This window comes from Mobula hypostoma, chromosome 29 (genome assembly GCF_963921235.1).
Source record: "Mobula hypostoma chromosome 29, sMobHyp1.1, whole genome shotgun sequence".
Classification (NCBI taxonomy): Eukaryota; Metazoa; Chordata; class Chondrichthyes; order Myliobatiformes; family Myliobatidae; genus Mobula; species Mobula hypostoma.
The window spans coordinates 23,220,119-23,240,143 of record NC_086125.1 but is presented as its reverse complement, the minus strand read 5'-3'; positions in this window follow the sequence as shown (position 1 = coordinate 23,240,143).

Genomic DNA, 20,025 nt, shown 5'->3' with positions numbered 1-20,025 from the left:
TGATAAAAACATTTAACGCTGATTATGAATCAAGAATTATATAAAAGTCAAGTCAGAGGTTAGTGTTGTGTATTTAATATTTCAGTAATATTGTAAATAAATTGTTTAAGTAGGCATTCTTTATTTGTTTAAATAATTTATTATGGGTTATATGTAAAATTATGTGAGTTGCTTAGGTCATGACGTTACCAGGTGATACGTGCACAGCTCGCTTAAAGTAAACACGGAGCTAGATAGATTATACTTGATTTTGTTTTGATTTGTTTTTATGTTTTGTTGTTATATTTTTATGTTATATTTGGAGTTACAAAACATATCAGTGATGGCGAGGAAGTTTAAAACAAACCTGAGGCAACTACCTACCTGTGCGGCGAGATGTTCAAGTAAAAAAAATGCATCAAGAAATGGTCAAGAAAAAAAAGGCAATACAGCACGTGCTCTTCACAACGGAAGACACGGGTGAGTTATAAAAAGGCAGAAAATGGAAGCATTCACAGGTTCATTAACAGTGAATAGCAGGTAATAATCATAAAAAAGGCAGAAATGGAAAGATAGACACATTCCTTTGCACAACAGGTAAATGGATCATGTATACTGAGCTAACTGAGCAGTATTTTGAAGCAAATGAAATATTCAATGAGAAGTGAGTGCCAATTTTGCTGAATGCATTGGGTGGTAAAGCCATACAGTTTGCTTGGGAGTTAGACAGTTTCAATCAAACCAGCTGAAATGAGCTTTGCTTCTATCGTGAAAGTAATGCAGAAATATTTAGAACTGAAACCACTGATAATTACAGAATGCTTTAGGTTTCATAAATGGAATCAAAAGGAAGCAGAGTTAATTTCAGCATATGTGGCTGAATTGAAGAAATTTGTCTGAGCATTCTCAGTTCAGTAATGGACTTAATGATAGATAAAGTGATTGTTTAGTTTCTGGAGTATTACAAGAAAGCATTCAAACACGGCTCCTAACTGAAGCAAAACTTATATTTAAAAGAGCAGCTGAAATAGGTGTGACAATGGAGGCAGCAGGCAGAGGCACAATTGAACTGCAGTCAGGAGTAAAAGTGAGCATGAACAAAATTGCAATGTCTAAACAAAAATTAGGCCATTTGGCCCATTTTATCATTACTGATCCAATTTTCCTCTCAGTTCCAATCTCCTGCCTTCTCCCCATGTCCCTTTGTGCCCTGATAAGAATCTATCAACCTATACATTAAGACTTGGCCTCCACAGCTGCCTGTGGTAAAGAATTCCATACATTCAACCCTCTCTGGCTAAAGAAATTCCTCCTCATCTCTAGTCTAAAAGGACATCCCTCTGTTCTGAGGCTGTCCCCTCTGGTCTTTGACTTTCCCTCCATAATAAACATCCTCTTCACATTACTCTATCAAGTTCTTTCACCATTTGATAGGTTTCAATTAGGTCACCCCTCATTCTTCTGAATTACAGTGAATACAGGACCAGAGCCTTCAAATGCTCTTCACATGACAAGCTGTTCAATGCTGGAATCATTTTCGTGATCTCCTTTGTACCCTCTACAGCTTCAGTACATCCATTCTGAGATAAGCGCCCCAAAACCGGTCACAATACTCCAAGTGAGGCCTCACCAGTATAAAGTCTCAACATTACTCCTTGCTTTTATATCCTAGTCCTCTTGAAATTAATGCTAACTTCAGATTTGCCTTCCTCACCACATACTCAACCTGCAAATTAACCTTTAGGGAATCCTGCACAAGGACTCCCAAGTCTCTTTGTGCCTCAGTTTTTTGTATTTTTCTAAGTCCTTCTGTAGCCTCTCTACTTCCTCAAAAGTACCTGACTCTCCACCTGTCTTCCTATCGTCTGCAAACATTGCAACAAAGCCATAAATTGCATCGACCAAATCATTGACAAATAATGTAAAAAGAATCGGTCCCAACACAGACCCCTGTGGAACACCACTAGTCACTAGTAGCCAACCAGAAAAGGCTTCTTTTATTCCCACTCTTTGCCTGCTAATAGCCACCATTTTATCCATGCTAGAATCTTCCCTGTAATACCATGGGCTCATAGCTTGTTAGACAGCCTCATGTTTTGCACCTCGTCAAAGACTTTCTGAAAATCCAAGTACACATCAACCGATTTTTCTTTGTCTATCCTGCTTGGTATTTCTTCAAGGAATTCCTACAGATTTGTCAGGCAGGATTTTCCCTGAGGAAACCATGCTGACTACAACTTATTTTATCATCTGCCTCCAAGTACCCTGAGACCTCATCCTTAATAATCAGCTCCAACATCTTCCCAATCAATGGTGTCAGACTAACGAGTCTACAGTTTCCTTTCTACTGCCTCTCTACCTTCTTGAAAAGTGGAGTGACATTTGCAATTTTCCAGTCTTCCAGAACCATTCCAGAATCATTAACATTAATAATGCCTCCAAAATCTCTTCAGCCACCTCTTTCAGAACCCAGTGGTGTCCACCATCTGGTCCAGCTGACTTATCTACCTTCAGACCTTTCAATTTCCAAAGAACCTTCTCCTCGTAATGATAACTTCACACACTTCATGACCCCTGACACCTGGAACATCCACCATACTGCGAGTGTCTTCCTCAGTGAAGACTGATGCAAAATACTCATTCAGTTCTTCCACCATTTCATTGTCCCCCATTATTACCTCTCTAGCATAGTTTTCCAATGGTCCAATATCCACTCTCACTCCTCTTTTACATGTTATGTATCTGAAGAAACTTTTGGTATTAATTTTATTGATGTGGTTACTTTCCTATTCCATCTTTACCTTCATAATAACTTTTTAGTTACCTTCTGTTGGTTTTTAAAAGCTTCCTAATCTTCTAACTTTCCACTAATTTTTGCTCTATTATATGCCCCCTGTTTGGCTTTTCTGTTGGCTTTGATTTCTCATTAGCCATGGTTGTGTTGTCTTGCCTTCAGTATACTTCTTCCTCTTTGGGATGTTTATATCCTATGCCTTTCAAATTACTTCCAGAAGTTCCAGCCATTGCTGCTCTGCCATCATCCCTGCCAGTGTTCTTTTCCAATCAAGTCTGGCCAACTCCTCTCTCATGCCTCTGTAATTCCCTTTATTCCTTTGTAATACTGATACATCTAACTTCAGCTTCTCCTTCTCAAATGTCAGGGTGAGTTCAGTTCTGGTCACCTACTGCACTCGATCATATTCTGATCACTTTCCCTGAAGGGTTCTTCTACCTTAAGCTCTCTAATCAATTCTGGTTATTTAAAAGCGAAACTTGTAGAGAATGCAACAAAGTAGATCACATACCAAGAGCATGTCAGGCAGACAAAAATAAATGGACTGCACAGGGTAGAGAGAAGAATAGAAGTCCAAGCTGAGTTTGAAAAAGAGCACTAAACTACACACTGTTGATGAAAAATCTGATAATAATGAGACTGACACAAGAATGCGCAGCCTTGAGGTTTACCATGTGAAAACTAACAATCGACAAGCAATATGGCCTACAGCAGGAATGAACGGCAAACTAATTGAAATGGAATTTAACACTGGCTCAGCTGTTTCGGACATTTTACAAAATGAGTGAACTGCATTTCAAAGATACTAAACTGAAGCCTATAGAATTCCAGCTAAGAACTTATACTGGAGAAAAGATCATTCTTGTGAGAATGACATTTGGAAGAGTGAAGTTCAACAACCAAGCTACGTTTTGTTTGTATGTGGTAAAAACAGGAGGGTTGGCACTGTGGGGTCCTGAGTGGCTGAGACAACTACAATTTGATTGTCTTCCATGCCCCCTGCAAAAGAGTCAGCTGAAAGTGAATTAAGAAAGGTTCTGGGTGATACCACAACTGTCTCCATGCTGTACACCATGAACCGGTCCCTAACAAAGGGGAAGCAGTTGCTGGTGCCAACCTCTGTGCTCTTGTCGGAAAGCATGTTGGACCAAGGAAGGATCATACTGTACAGAGGAAACATGAAAGTGACAGAAGCAGTGATCCAACTATCTGAGAAAAGATCTGATATGTTAATCGTGAAGTTACTTGCAAAATATGGGTAGGTTTTAAGCTGGAAGAGAGTTCAGGGAGCTGTTGCAAGCATCTGGCTTTTGTGAGAATAAAGAACCAGAATCTACTCTGCGTTCATTAAGTTTATTGCATGAACTTGAAGCGGGAAACAAAAAGCTGCTTGTAAAAGTAGATGCAAATCCCAAAGCCCAGGTGGATGAGTGGAAGGCCAAAATGAAAGGAATCAATCGAGATACGAAAACAGAGGATTTGTCAGATGATATTGTGGATTAGAAATCCAAGAGGAGGGATCAGAATGTAAAGGGAGCAATTGAAGGATTACTAAGATTACTCTGGTGAAATAAATGCACCACCTTGAGATCAAGATGCACATCCTCGAAAGAAGAAATAAGAAGGTGATAAAAAGAAAGACAAGAAGTTGAAACGGAGGGAAGTGATAAAGAGAACGAATGTGGGCAAGAAAAAAAAAGACGTGAACGAGAGAAGAAACATGTGAAAAAGAGAAGCAAGGATCGAAGTAGATGCAGAGAGAAAATCTGAGAAAAGGAGAAGAAAGATGTCCAGAGCTGTCAGAGCAACATCCTGAAGATTCAGTCAACTCCTACAATCACCACAGAAGAGGTTCCAGGACCTGAGAGTGTTTCACAGCCGCAAGTCATAAGAACATAAGAAATAGGAGCAGGAGTAGGCCATCCGGCCCATCGAGCCTGCCCCGCCATTCAATAAGATCATGGTTGATCTGTCCGTAAACTCAGCTCCATCTACCTGCCTTTTCCCCATAACCCTTAATTCTCCTACTATGTAAAAATCTATCTAACTGTATCTTAAATATATTTAGTGAAGAAGCCTCAACTGCTTCCCTGGGCAGAGAATTCCACAGATTCACCACTGTCTGGGAAAAACAATTTCTCCTCATCTCCATCCTAATTCTTCTCCTCTGAATCTTGAGGCAATGTCCCCTAGTTCTAGTCTCACCTACCAATGGAAACAACTTTCCTACTTCTATCTTATCTATCCCTTTCAAAATTTTGTATGTTTCTATAAGATCCCCTCTCATCCTTCTGAACTCCAGAGAGTATAGTCCCAGGCGACTCAATCTGTCCCTCATAAATTAACCCCTTCATCTCTGGAATCAACCTGGTGAACCTCCTCTGCACTGCCTCCAAAGCCAGTATATCCTTCCTCAAGTATGGAGACCAGAACTGCACACAGTACTCCAGCTGCAGCCTCATCAGTACCCTGTATAGTTGCAGTATGACTTCCCTGCTCTTGAATTTAATCCCTCTAGCAACGAAGGTCAATATTCTTAATAACCTGTTGCATCTGTGAGCCAACTTTTTGCGATTCATGCACAAGCACTCCCAAGTCCCTCTGCACGACAGCATGCTGCAATCTTTCATCATTTAAATAATAATCTGCTCTTCTACTATTAAGTGGATGATCTCATATTTACCAACATTGTATTCCATCTGCCAGACCTTGGCCCCCTCACTTAACCTATCTGAATCCCTCCCCATCCTCTGTACAATTTGCTTTTCCACTCAGTTTAGTGTTATCAGCGAATTTTGCTACGCTACACTCAGTCCCCTCTTCCAAATCATCAATGTAAATGGTAAACAGCTGCGGGCCCAACACCGACCCCTGCGGCACCCCACTTACCACTGACTGCCAACCAGAGAAACACTGCTTTTATACCAACTCTTTGCCTTCTATTGGTTAACAAATACCAGCACTGTACTTACCATGTAAGTAGCATTATAAAAAGTGGTTTAAAGTGTTTGCAGTGAATGAGGTGATGGAGGTGCTCAGGTGGAGCTAAAAATAGTTGGCCTGCTTAATTGCCTGTTGGAACAAACTTCCAAGATGCTGTGATCAGAAACAATTTTCTGGAGGATCTTAGCAGGCCAAGCACTATCTATTGGTGGGAAGAAATTGTTGACATTTTATACTGAAACACTCCATTACGGGAGAGAGGAGATGGCCAGTATGTTGGAAGGTGAGGCAGTGTGAAAGGAGTTGATGGGTTGATGGACTGGTGTGTGATAGATGGGCAGGTTGTGTCAGCTAGCAGAGGGCAGAGGGAAGTGGAATTGTGAGACAGTGAGTGGTGGAGGTAGAGGAAGAAAAGGAAATGAACGAGGTGGATGGAATGAGGGGGTATGAAGTTGGAGACAGCTGTTGGAGGGAGATAAGCAGGAACACAAAGGGCTGTGGGTAGACAGAACCAAGAGGGGCTAGGGATCAGTGACGGGGGCTGAGGAAGGTTGGGGGAGGGGAATATTCGGAAGATGATGGTCCCATATCTGACGCACTCATTGGTCCAAAATTAGAGTCAGCAATTGAAGCAGGATATGAACCAGAATTGGTGGGGAGGGGGGTTGGGGGGTGAAATTCAGACTGTGGGCCGAGTGTATGGCTGGGCATCCAGAATGTGTGTGGGGTCATCAAATGAGATGGATCCAGAGAGCTTGTACGTTTATCACTCCCTTTAAACTGCAGGTCCGCAAGATTAGTGTAACATGTGCACCACGCACGCACAGCCATTTTCACATCCTCACACAGCATCCAAGTCAGCGACAGCAGACTCAAAAACAGTTACTTCCACCAAGCTGTTAGGCTAATCAACACATCCACCTACTAACCCAGCCCTCCACAGCCCCAACCACCATTACTTTATCAGTTCCTGTCAGAGTATCCTGTACAATACTCTTGTACCTGGTGTCACTTTATCTACAGACGACCAGTCTATGTCAATAAGCTAATCTCGTGTATTTATATTTATTGTGTTATTTTCATTGTCTTCTCAATCCTTACTTTTTTTTAATGTTGTCTCAGATCCAGGGTAACGATCATTTCATCCTCCTTTGTTTTGGGGTGTCAGGGAGGGGTAGCATCTCTGGTGGGGGAACATGTCGCATCCTTTTCAGGGTGGTTTGTCCACCTTTGGTCCCCACCAGGCACTCAGCTCTCACCTGTGGCTCCCCGTAGCTGTTTGCATGCGACAGTGGCCATACCCCGGGCAACGGCTTCGACAAGCCCGCTAAACCAGGTGAGGGTAGCCGACGGGTCTCAAACCCTCAGTGTGATAGGGAGTTGTCTATCCCAGCATGTGGAGACAGACTCCGGTGGATTGAGCGGATGAGACCAATGGAAGGTCCAACGGTCAAGAAGGCGGTCTGTACAAGCGTCGTGGAACGTGTAGAGCAGGACAAGACACAGAAGACATCCTGGTCATCCACTGTGCCCAGTCCCATCTCCAGCCGTCTCAACTCTTGTCTTGCCACTGGATCCAGATGGGAATTGGGAAGAGAGAGTGAGGCTGACACTGCGCAACTCTCCCTCACTCAAATCCAAATCACGCGCTAGTCTCGACACCATCATAATGGTGTCGAGGTCCTCATCGATGTCAACGATGGACGAACAACATACAATATATGAGAATGGCAATACACAAACTTGCATCTTGAAAATAGCCTGGGCAAAATCACCCTGTCTTCAAGAGTGTCAGATTAGAGTTTCTGTCAATGACAAGGGTCAGTTTCACCCACCCTTCCCCAAATCCAAGGAGGGATTTAAAACAAGAAACATGCGGATCACAAAGCAGCAACACAACAGAGAACTGAACAAAAGTGAGACCTGACCTCAAAGTCATTGACACTTGGGCAAAAACGTTCAAAAGACTGGACAAAACAATATAGGAGGCAGAAGCATTCAGAACTTGAGAGGCGATCCATCGTGCAGTACAACTCAGTCCATGAAGAAGACATGCAAGGGTGGGGACAAATACCAGGACAGCCAGAGCCAAAGATCAAGGGGAGAGGCACAAGGGGGTCAGGTGAGAACTGAAGGAAGGTAAACAGTGGTACAGAAGGAACAAGGGCATAGCATTTTTCATCCACTGCTTGGTGTTTTTCAGAATTCATACCCCTCTCACCATGATCTTTGTGGTTCTGAATGATCTGTCCAGATGGTACGCAACAAGATATCGATTCTACCAAGTAAGAAGAATAAGGGCAGCACGTAGTGTAGCAGTTTACAGCACCAGTGTTTTCTATGTTTTCCACTATCCTGTCCATGCCTTACTCTTGGTTACCGCTGCCCAGTGGATTTTGTACGGATTAGTTTCAGCTTCCAGTTACATCTTGAAGTTACAGCCCTACCCACTCCGGAGATTCCCCAGCTCACCCTCAGTGTGTCTGATTTGGAGCTGCAGACTCCGAAGCTGCTTGTCAAACGAGGCCTCTGCTTGAGTCAGAGTGTTCCCCAGTGCACTTACCTAAAAGCACAAGGCCATCTCGGTCAGAACAGGTTTCAATGGCAGGGACATTGGAGGGGCTTAAACAGAGGTCACAATGTTGCACTATTTTAACCCGGAGACCAGTGTTCAAATCCCACCACAACAGCAGAGGATTTTGAACTCAGGGCCAAGTACTTCCAAGTTATAGGAAACACGCTCTTCCACACATAGACCTCCCTCCCAACAACACTTCAACATTTTTTGGACCCTTATCTAAGGAAGGATTTGCTGGCATCGGAATGGTTGCTGAGGAGCTCACAAGAATGATCCCAGGTACGAAAGGAGCATTTGATGGTTCTGGGCCTGTACTCGCTGGAGCTTAAAAGAATAAGCGGGAGGGATCTCAGTGAAACTTATCGAATATTGAAAGGTCAAGATAGAGTGGACGTGGAGAGCATGTTTTCAATGGTGGGAGAGTTGTGGGCTAGAGGACACAGTCACAAAGTACAAGGACATCCTCTCAGAACAGAGAATTACTTTAGCTGGACAGAGATGAAGCGGTAGAATTTATCGCCACAGATGACTGTAGAGGCCGTCATTGGGTATATTTGGAGTGGGGGTTCTAGGTTAGGAAGGGCGCCAAAGGTTACAGGGAGAAGGCAAGAGATTGGGGTTGTGAGGGAAGATAAATCAGCCATGATGGAATGCTGGATTAGGCTCAATGAGCTGATTGGTCTAATTTTGCTCCTGTGTTGTGGTCTTATGGAATAGAGATCAGCTCATCCGGATGAACATCACTCCCAATGCCACAGTCAGTGGACTGACCCCATACAAGCTCGTCAGCCCAGGTACGGTCAGTGTAGCTCATACCTTGTGAGAGAAAAAATACATCCTTACCTCTCTACTCAGAAGCAAAGACCACTTACGTAACCAAGTAAGCCACTGTATTCCGTCTCGAAAGACAGCTCGGTCACAACACTGGTGAGAGCCTAATCATTCGGAGTCATCTGTACTTCTTTAATTGCAAGCTGGAAGAAAATATTAGAGGGGATGGATGTGAGACAACTGACCTCAGTTTGATGAGATGCCGTCCAAATGGTAACTAGGAACAGAACACAACGGGACTGCTGGCACTGACCACCCCCAGAGTAGTGAGTCAAAGCATCCCTTGGACCCGCACTCCCGGGCTCCCAACTTTTTATTACAATTCGTTTTTATGTTTTGAAGTTACAAATCATAACAGTTAGGTCGGTTTCCAGAAAGTCTGAGATAACACCAATGGACTGGAGGGAGACTTTTAGGTCAGCGTACGAGTACTAGCTGTGCTCCATCATGGGCACTGGGCTCCCCTTTATCGAGGACTGGTTCTGATCTAAATCTGACTCTGAGAAGGCTGGGGTAGAATTTGTCACATGCCCTTTCTTTACGGGTCTTGGTTGTTTTCAGTGAGGGTGGTGTACCTCTCCCTGAGCTCTGACAGGGCTGCATTCAGGTCAGAGGTCAAAGCCAAGTCCACCTCAAGCGACTCCTCTTGGGTCTTTTGCTACCACAACATCTTCAGTTCCTGAGAAACAAAGCAACGGAAGGCTAGATCAGGACCGCTCATTTGTGACTGGCAATGCACAGCAGATCCCCCAGAACCCTTGTCGGTGTTACAGTGCTGCATGCCATGAACACTGCAAGGGGATTAGGAACAAGATGAAGAATTGGTTGGAATATTTTCCTGCAAAGAACTCTCTGCCTGACAGGGTAGTCAAAGCAGAAGCTTGAACTTCCAAACTTACACGCCAGATCTTAACAAAATATGTCATTAAACTGAAGTGCACGCAAAAAAGATTGATGAGGTTGTTTCCAGGACTGGAGGTCTCGATTATAAAGAAAGGCTGGAACATTCTATCCCTTGGCCATAGGAGAATGAGGGGTGATCTTGCAGAGGTGGATAAAACCATGAGGAACAGAGGAAAGGTGACTAGGTCTCTTCCCCAATCCCAAGGTTGAGGAGTCCAAACTAAAGCAAATAAGTTGAATTGAAAAGGGAAAATGGACCAAAAGGGCTGTTTCTTCTGCACAGCCTGGAGAGTATATGGAACAAGCTGCAAGAGGGAGTAGTGAGACAGATACCATTACATGTGCACAGTTATATACGTCAGAAAGGAGGGATCTGGGCCAAATGCAAGCAAATGGGACTGACTCAAATAGACAAACTGATCACATGGACATGTTGGGCTGAAAAAAAATCACTTCTGTGCTGTAGAGCACCATGACCATCTGATAATGCAACTGACCAAAAGCTGGGGAACAGAGAGAGAGGTTCACAGCTGGTGTACTAATTTATGAGGGGCATGGATAGGGTAAGTGCAAGCAAGCCTTTTCCATTGAGATTGGGTGAGATTAGAACTGGGGGGTCATGGGTTAACAATGAGAGGTACATATGTTTAAGGGGAAACATGAGAGGGAACCTCTTCACTCAGAGGGTGGTATGAGTGTAGAACAAGCTGCCAGCGTAAGTGGTAGATATGTGTTTGATTTCAACATTTGAGAGAAGTTTGAATAAGTACATGGATATGGAGGGGTATGGAGAACCATAGTCCATCTATAGGTCGAGGGGACTTGATAGAATAATAGTTTTCCATGAACTAGATGGGCCAAAGAGCCTGTTTCTGTGCTGTAGTGTTCTATGACTCTATAACCAATACTTACCACTGTGAAAAAGAAACAGCGAAGCAAATGGGAGGGCATCCACCTCATTATGGGTCATCTTCAGGAAGGCAATCTTGTCCTCCAGCCCAGCGATGTCATTGGCCATCCTGCCCTGAAATTGCAGGTAGGTCTCCTTCAGATGGTGGAGGCCATCAATATCACTCTCCACAGACTGCCGTAGCATCTGCTCGGTCTGCCACCTGCAACAGAGAGGACAGGAGGACAAGACATAACTGAGCACCAAGCATGGACGATGATGGAGGTGTGTAGGACACACTGGGCAAGATCCAGCAGTGGAAAGAGGAAGAAAACTGAAGAATAACAAGTTACCCACTTGTGTTGGAAGTCCTCAGCCGCCAACTTGGCATGTCAATCTCCAGAGCGATCTGGGAGTTCTGCAGGGTGGCGTCCAGTATCTTGGATAGGTGAAAAGGATAAAGGTCAGAGGAAGGTGCAAGTCCACAGACGTGCACTTCTAATCTGCATTTAATATCGAAAACAGTAAAAAGAGTGGCACTGAGATAGACAGAGGATGACAAAGTTCAAAGTAAAGTAAATATATGTATGTCGCTATATACGATCCTGAGATTCATTTCCTTGTGAACGTGCTCAGTAAATCCAATAACCATAATAGAATCAATGAAAGACTCCACCAACTGGGTGTACAACGTGTGTACAACAAACTGTGCAAATACAAAAAGAAAGAAATAATAATAAAATAATAAATAAATAAGCAATTAATATCGAGAAAATGAAATGAAGAGTCCTTGAAATTGAGCCCATTGCATGTTGGAACATTTCACTGATGGGGCAAATGACATTGAGTGAGGTTATCCCCTTTGATTCAAGAGCCTGATGTCTGAGGGATGATAACTGTTCCTGAGCCCGGTGGTGCGAATCCTGAGGCTCCTGTCCCTCCTTCCAGATGGCAGCAATGAGAAGGGAGCATTATCTGCTGATCTGGGTGGTGGGAGTCAAACCTAGATATTCAATTCCTTCACACCAAATTCCTGGGCACTGCCCTTTCTCACTGGTGCAGGTCCCCTCCCACCAGATGCCAGGTGACACCCCTTGGCACAGATACATAAACAATACCCTTCTTAATAAAGAGCAACTCAACCCGGTCTGTCTCCTCCACATCAAAAGTGCAACTTTGAAAACCCATATTCAAATTCTGTCCCCGCGGTGTAAAGCTGGACTTTCTCAGTCCTACTCAGGCTTTTTTCCTCACCCCTTCACTTCAGAACATCAATTCTGTTGAGTAGTTACCTCACCCCGCCATCCCAAATGGAAAGCTTGCAAGTGAAACTGTGATTTCCTTGCATTCCTGCCAACACAGTATTTGAATCTGTGCTCATTTCTACACTGGAGAAGCCAACCGTAAAAGGGCAATCGCTTTGTCAATCACCGCCCTCGCCTTCTGCATAGGCAAGTGATCAGCATGCCGTGAGCTCTCCTGGCCACTGATCCGTTTCTGACTTCTCATGTGACAGCACTTCAGCTTCCAAATGGACACAGAACCCACGTGACTCAAACTTCAGGTAGTGTTCATTGTTCAAACTCAGAATCAGGTTTAATATCACTGGCAGGTGTCGCGAAATTTGTTAACTTTACGGCAGCAGTACGTGATAAATAAATATAGAGTCCAGTCCATAAATTTCATAATTTAGATTCTGAGGGCATCGGGACCCAGCAGCGACTCGAACGAATGGCCTCTCCAAGGGGTTCTCGGAGAACCACTCACTCTCCTCCATATTTGCCTCAATACTACAGTCTTCCTCGACGCTTTAGTCAGTGAGAAATGTAGTCAATCTTGGCCCCTCATCTTGTCTCTGAGCTTCTCTTCATCTTCATCTTCATCTTCATCTTCATCGTAGCTCGTGCTCACATTCCTCTCCCGGAGTTTTCTTGGAGACAGCTAGCTCACTCGATCGAACTACAGGCTGTAAGTCACAGGCTCCAACAGTTTTAAAAACAAAATTAAGACACAGAAAAGCTGAAATCATTGATTAATTGGAATACGTTGTCCAAGGAATCATTGTTTGCCTCCGTCGTCTTGACTCTATTAAATAGTTAAGTTAAAGTTGGTGCAAAAAAACAGAAATAGAAAAGTAGTGAAGTAGTGTCCATGGGTTCAATGTCCAGTTAGAAATCGAATGGCAGAGGGGAAGAAGCTGTTCCTGAACCATTAAGTGTGTGCCTTCAGGCTTCTGCACAACCTTCCCGACAGTAACCGTGTCCTGGGTGGTGGAGATCCTTAATGATGGACGCCGCCTTCCTAAAGCACTGCTCTTTGAAGATGTCTTGGATATTACGGAGGCTGGTACCCTCGATGGAGCTGACTAATTTTACAAGTTTCTGCAACTTACTTCGATCTTGTGCAGTAGCGCCCTCCCCCCCACCCCCCTTACCAGACAGTGCTGCAGCCAGTCAGAAAGCTCTCCGCAGTACATTTGTAGAAGTTTTCGAGTGTTTTAGTTGACAAATCAAATCTCCTCAAACTCCAAATGAAATACAGCTGCTGACTTACTTTCTTTCTAGCTGCATCAATATGTTGCGTCCAGGTTGGGTCCTCAGAGATATTGACACCCAGGAAATCTCTGCGCTTCTAATCCCTCTGTGAGGATTGGTTTGTGTTCCCTCATCTTATCCTTTCTGAGGTCTACAATCAGCTCTTCGGTCCTGCTGACGTTGATTGCACGATTGTTGCTGTGACACCACTCAGTTAACTGGTATATCTCACTCCCGTACGCCCTTTCATCACCATCTGAGATTCTGCCAAGCTGTTAAACTTGTTACTTGTTAAGCTGTAACTTTAACTTCGTTCTCTTCATCATGCTCCACCATGGGCACCAGTCTCCCCTCACCGAGGACATCTTCAAAAGTAGTTATCTCAAGAAGCTGGCATCCTTCATCAAAGACCATTGCCACTAAAGACAAGCCCTCTTCTCCTTACTACCATCAGAGAGTAGGTACAGCAATCTGAACAGATTCTTCCCATCCACCATCAGATTTCTGAACATACTATAAACTCATGAACACTATTTCACTATTTTTGCTTTTCCTTTTGCATTTTATGCTAACTTATATTGTATTTTATGTACTATATTAATATGTCAGCGATATTAAACCTGATTCTGATTCTACAGTTGCTGCCAGGGATCTCCATAACACCATAAGATATAGGAGCAGAATTATGCCTGTCGAGTCTGCTCCACCATTTCCAATATTCTCCCATTTGATCTTCAGAAACCTCGGGTTTTTTCATTTAGTCATAACCCCCTCCTCATGCTTTCCTCTCACTCCAAAGTCATCCACCGGAAAGCCATTAGCACCTCCCCCAGATGGAACCAATGTCACCAGTCCTATCACACCTAATCTGTCCACTTCTGGAAAGTAATAATATTTCAATCAGAATCAGAAAGAAGGCAGAGCTTAGGAGGGATAATGACACCTAACGGCGACTCCTTTGCTTGCGTCTTAGGAAGCAGCTCTATTTCCACCTTCAATATATATATTTTTCCCTTTCAGGGTTCTTTTGAAGACCCTGGCCTGGAGTTACACGCAGGATCTCTCAGTGGGTGAGCATCTGGGAGACAGACCACCGCTCCCTGGCCCTTAATATTATCATGGAAAAGGATAGAATCAGAGCGGACAGGAAAATTTTGAATTGGGGAAGGGCAAATTATGAGGCTATAAGGCTAGAACTTGCGGGTGTGAATTGGGATGATGTTTTAGCAGGAAAATGTACCATGGACATGTGGTTGATGTTTAGGGATCTCTTGCGGGATGTAAGGGATAAATTTGTCCCGGTGAGGAAGATAAAGAATGGTAGGGTGAAGGAACGATGGGTGACAAGTGAGGTGGAGAAGCTAGTTAGGTGGAAGAAGGCAGCATACATGAGGTTTAGGAAGCAAGGATCAGATGGGTCTATTGAGGAATATCGGGTAGCAAGAAAGGAGCTTAAGAAGGGGCTGACAAGAGCAAGAAGGGGGCATGAGAAGGCCTTGGCGAGTAGGGTAAAGGAAAAACCCAAGGCATCCTTCAATTATGTGAAGAACAAAAAGATGACAGGAGTGAAGATAGGACCAATTAGAGATAAAAGAGGGAAGATGTGCCTGGAGGCTGTGGAAGTGAGTGAGATCCTCAATGAATACTTCTCTTCGGTATTCACCAAAGAGAGGGAACTTGATGACGGTGAGGACAATATGAGTGAGGTTGATATTCTGGAGCATGTTGATATTAAGGGAGAGGAGGTGTTGGAGTTGTTAAAATACATTAAGACGGATAAGTCCCCAGGGCCTGACGGAATATTCCCCAGGCTGCTCCACGAGGCGAGGGAAGAGATTGCTGAACCTCTGGTTATGATCTTTATGTCCTCCTTGCCCACGGGAATGGTACCGGAGGACAGGAGGGAGGCAAATGTTGTCCCCTTGTTCGAAAAAGGTAGTAGAGATAGTCCAGGTAATTATAGACCAGTAAACCTTATGTCTGTGGTGGGAAAACTGTTGGAAAAGATTCTTAGAGATAGGATCTATAGGCATTTAGAGAATCATGGTCTGGTCAGGGACAGTCAGCATGGCTTTGTGAAGGGCAGATCATGTCTAACAAGTCTGATAGAGTTCTTTGAGGAGGTGACCAGGCATATAGATGAGGGTAGTGTAGTGGATGTGATCTACATGGATTTCAGTTAGGCATTTGACAAGGTTCCACACAGTAGGCTTATTCAGAAAGTCAGAAGGCATGGGATCCAAGGAAGTTTGGCCAGGTGGATTAAGAATTGGTTCGCCTGCAGAAAGCAGAGGGTCATGGTGGACGGAGTACATTCAGATTGGAGGGTTGTGACTAGTGGTGTCCCACAAGGATCGGTTCTGGGACCTCTACTTTTTGTGATTTTTATTACCGACCTGGATGTTGGGGTAGAGGGTGGGTTGGAAAGTTTGCAGACGACACAAAGGTTGGTGGTGTTGTGGATAGTGTAGAGGATTGTCAAAGATTGCAGAGAGACATTGATAGGATGCAGAAGTGGGCTGAGAAGTGGCAGATGGAGTTCATCCCAGAGAAGTGTGAGGTGGTACACTTTCGAAGGACAAACTCCAAGGCAGAGTACAAAGTAAATGGCAGGATACTTGGTAGTGTGGAGGAGCAGAGGGATTTGGGGGTACATGTCCACAGATCCCTGAACGTTGCCTCACCGGTAGATAGGGTAGTTAAGAAAGCTTATGGACTGTTAGCTTTCATAAGTCGAGGGATAGAGTTTAAGAATCTCGAGGTAATGATGCAGTTCTATAAAACTCTGGTTAGGCCACACTTGGAGTACTGGTCTGGTCACACTTCTATAGTACTTCTCTAGGACTTCTGGTCACCTTACTATAGGAAGGATGTGGAAGCATTGGAAAGGGTACAGAGAAGATTTACCAGGATGCTGCCTGGTTTAGAGAGAATGCATTATGATCAGAGTTTAAGGGAGCTAGGACTTTACTCTTTGGAGAGAAGGAGGATGAGAGGAGACATGATAGAGAGATACAAGATATTAAGAGGAATAGATAGAGTGGACAGCTAGCGCCTCTTCCCCAGGGCACCACTGCTCAATACAAGAGGTCATGGCTTTAAGGCAAGGGGTGGGATGTTCAAAGGGGATATTATAGGAAGGTTCTCTACTCGGAGAGTGGTTGGTGCGTGGAATGCTCTGCCTGAGTCAGTGGTGGAGGCAGGTACACTGGTGAAATTTAAGAGACTACTAGACAGGTATATGGAGGAATTTATGGTGGGAGGTTATATGGGAGGCAGGGTTTAAGAGTCGGCACAACATTGTGGGCCGAAGAACCTGTACTGTGCTGTACTATTCTACGTTCTATGTTTATCTCTTCTCAATCACTACACCTTTCTCAATATGAATTTTTAAAGTGCCAGTCATTCCATCAGCCCATGTATCTCACACTCCCCGAAGTCCATTGCTATCCTCTCACTTCAGAAGGACTCCAAATTTGAAGCACCTGCAGATTTGGAAATTCTGCCTCATTCACTTGTGTCACATGAAGAATAGTAACAACCCTTTGGGAACTGTAGAACATACCTTTCTCCACGCAAAGCACCTCAGAAATAATTTATTCCACTGCCTTCAACCTTAATCACAAACACGTCAAAATTATTGGGAAGTAAACCAGTAGGCTCTGTTTTTCTCTCCACAGATACTGCCTGGCCTACTGAATGTGCTGTTTTTATCTCAGACTTGCAACATTTGCCAACACTGCCCCGTCACTTACCCCTTAGTTGCACAGGTACAGATGCAATTCCTCCATGACCCCTGGACACTGCAGCTCAGCAGTGATTGATCTGGAATGTGTGAAGTGGAAAATATGAAGCTACTCATTTAAATATTTTGGTTATCCATCAAAAATATTTAAATAGAGAGAAAACCCAGAAAGGCTTAGCGCCATGGTGTGCCTGCACAACATATACAGGAAGCTGTCACATGTGTGGTGGGTAAAGGGGAAGGCAAAAAGAGTAGTGGCCCTTGTTTCAAGAGGGTTGGAGAGTAAAGCTAGGCACGGTGGTGTAGTAGTTAGTGCAATTGCTTTATAGTGGAGGCAGTAAAGTTCGGTTTTGATTCCTGCCATTGCCTGTTAGGAGTTTGTACATTCTCCAAGTGACCTCACAGGATTCTTCTGGGTGCTCTGCTTTCCTCCTGCAATCCATAGACGTACTGATTAGAGTTAGTGAGCTGTGGGCAAGCTACGTTCGTGCTGGAAGCATCTGATCTGATGTAAAGACCAACGCATCCAGGGTGTCACAGTCCCAACCATTAATTCCTCATTTTCTCCCAATTCCCTTTGATGGCAACACACCTGGTTCTCATCAAGACCTGCAGCATAAAAACCCCGGCTTTGCATCCACTTGTTGCCAGATCGTTGTTTAGCCAGTGTGGTAATTAATGATCCTGACCGTTAGGATTGTGTATTCTGAGATTTACTTCAGTACCAAGGTTTACCTGTGTAACTCTGTCTCTCCGTGTCAAGATAAGTATTGTCTACCCCTCGCCTTTCTACGCTCCACGTCAAGATAAGGGTTGCCTGCCGCCTGCCTTTCTGTTTGCCGTTCAACTCCAGCAACGCTTCGGGTCAGGTTCCAGCTATGCTCACGCCCTCGTCTGCATCCTAACCTGATCTCCGTGCCAGTGTCCTGCGGTTGGGTTCGCCCCGCTCCTTGCAACACAGGGATGTGCTGGGGGAAGTCTGCAAGTGCTGCCACACGTTATGGCACCAACATAGCATGCTCCACGTAGCAAGATCCAGGGCGCAGATCCAGTACGTTGGCCTGCCTCCATTACCCAGCCTGGTCATGCAGAAATACGATTCAGAGAGACTTCAGTCACATTTGACTGGTAAACAATCTCAGAGCAGGAATTTGTCCCAGATGGGTCTGTACATCTAAGTAAGTAGTGGTAGTCCCACCAGCACACGATATCCCAGTATCCCACTGTAACAGGCACAAGTCTTTTCCTCCTCAACCCAAGGTCTTGTCCGCACCCAAGGTGACACCACCCCCTCAAAACCTAGCGAAGTGGAACTGAAGGAGACTAACTTATTCAAGCTCACATGCAAAGCTCTTGGAAGAGGACAACTGGTTGTTACCAAGTCTGGAGGGCTTGAGTTATAAGGAGACAGTGGGACAGTTTGCCTTGGAATGTAGAAGGCTAAGGGATCACTCGAAGCAACCAGATTCAAGCAGGTGCTCCTAGCTTTCATTCTCTCTGCCTAAAGTTTACCTTGTTGCCTGTTGTGGTTAGTTTCTGTTCTCCCTTGTTTGGTGGTGCCTTGTGGCATGTTATTTTACTGTCTCATATTAAGGTCATCATTCACCACTAAATCATCTCTGCTGCTCTGTTTTGGGTGAGACGTCCACTACATTTCCTGACAAATAGCCTCTCCACACCAACACTTTGAATGAAGTACAGGCCCAGAGGCGTCAACAGCTCTCACATGATAACGCCTGTCATGCCTGGAATCATTCCGGTGAACCTTCTTTGAACCATCTCCAGGGTCAGCACGTTTGTCCTTGGAAACATAGCCCATGAGTGCTGACAGAAAGATATAGACAACATTGCCAAGGGACTTACTGAAAGTTCAGAGTCAAATGGATAGGCAAAGTATGACAGAAGCTGTTTGGTGAGGGAAAAGTGGAAGAGCATTGGTTAAATGGAGTGAGGGTAAATGGTTTTGTGTAACTAAGACCATAAAAAGCTGGTGAATTAGGAAGGGAATTGAGAAGTTAGTCTTTATTGTAAAATGGAGTAGGCTACTTCAAAACCTGGTGGTTGTAGGAAAGTAGATGTTCCAGTAACTGCTAATGTGGTTCTTCAGGCTTCTGTCTGTCGTAGTGAAAAATGGCTTTACCCGGATGGAGGGGATTATTTTGATTGATGGTTCTTTGTTGAGACAGCTGTTCATTTCGATGCTTTCAGTGCTGGGAAGGGCTGTGCCTGTGATGGATTGGGCGGTGTCTACAGCACTCTACTTCCCCTTGTGTTCCTGTGCTCCAGACCATGACACAACCAGTCACAATATTTTCAACAATGAATTTATAGAAGCTTGTTGGAGTATTTGGTTACATGCCCATTTCCCATAAATTTCTGATACAGAACAGTTGGAATACTTTCATGATTACACCTATGCACTGGGCCCAGGACAAGTTATCTGAGATGTTAACATCCAGAAATTTGAAGCGCGTAGCTCTCTCCACCTCTGTACCATCAAAGGGTACTGTCACATCGTCTCCTTACTTCCTCTTTCTGAAGAAAACAAGCATTTCCTTGGTTCCCTTGTATAGACTAAAATTATATTCACGGAAGTTACTGTCAGCCATAAACATGCTTAAAATACCACACAACTTGATCTGATTTTTTAAAATTGCTTCTAATAACACCACAAGACAAAGGAACAGATTGAGGCCATTTAGCCCATCAAACCTGCTCTGCTGTTCCATCATGCCAATTCATTATCCCTTTCATCTATGACAACCTAAATGCCTACACAAGCTAAGTCCATTTGCCACCTTTGGTCCATATCCCCCCAAGCTTTTCCGA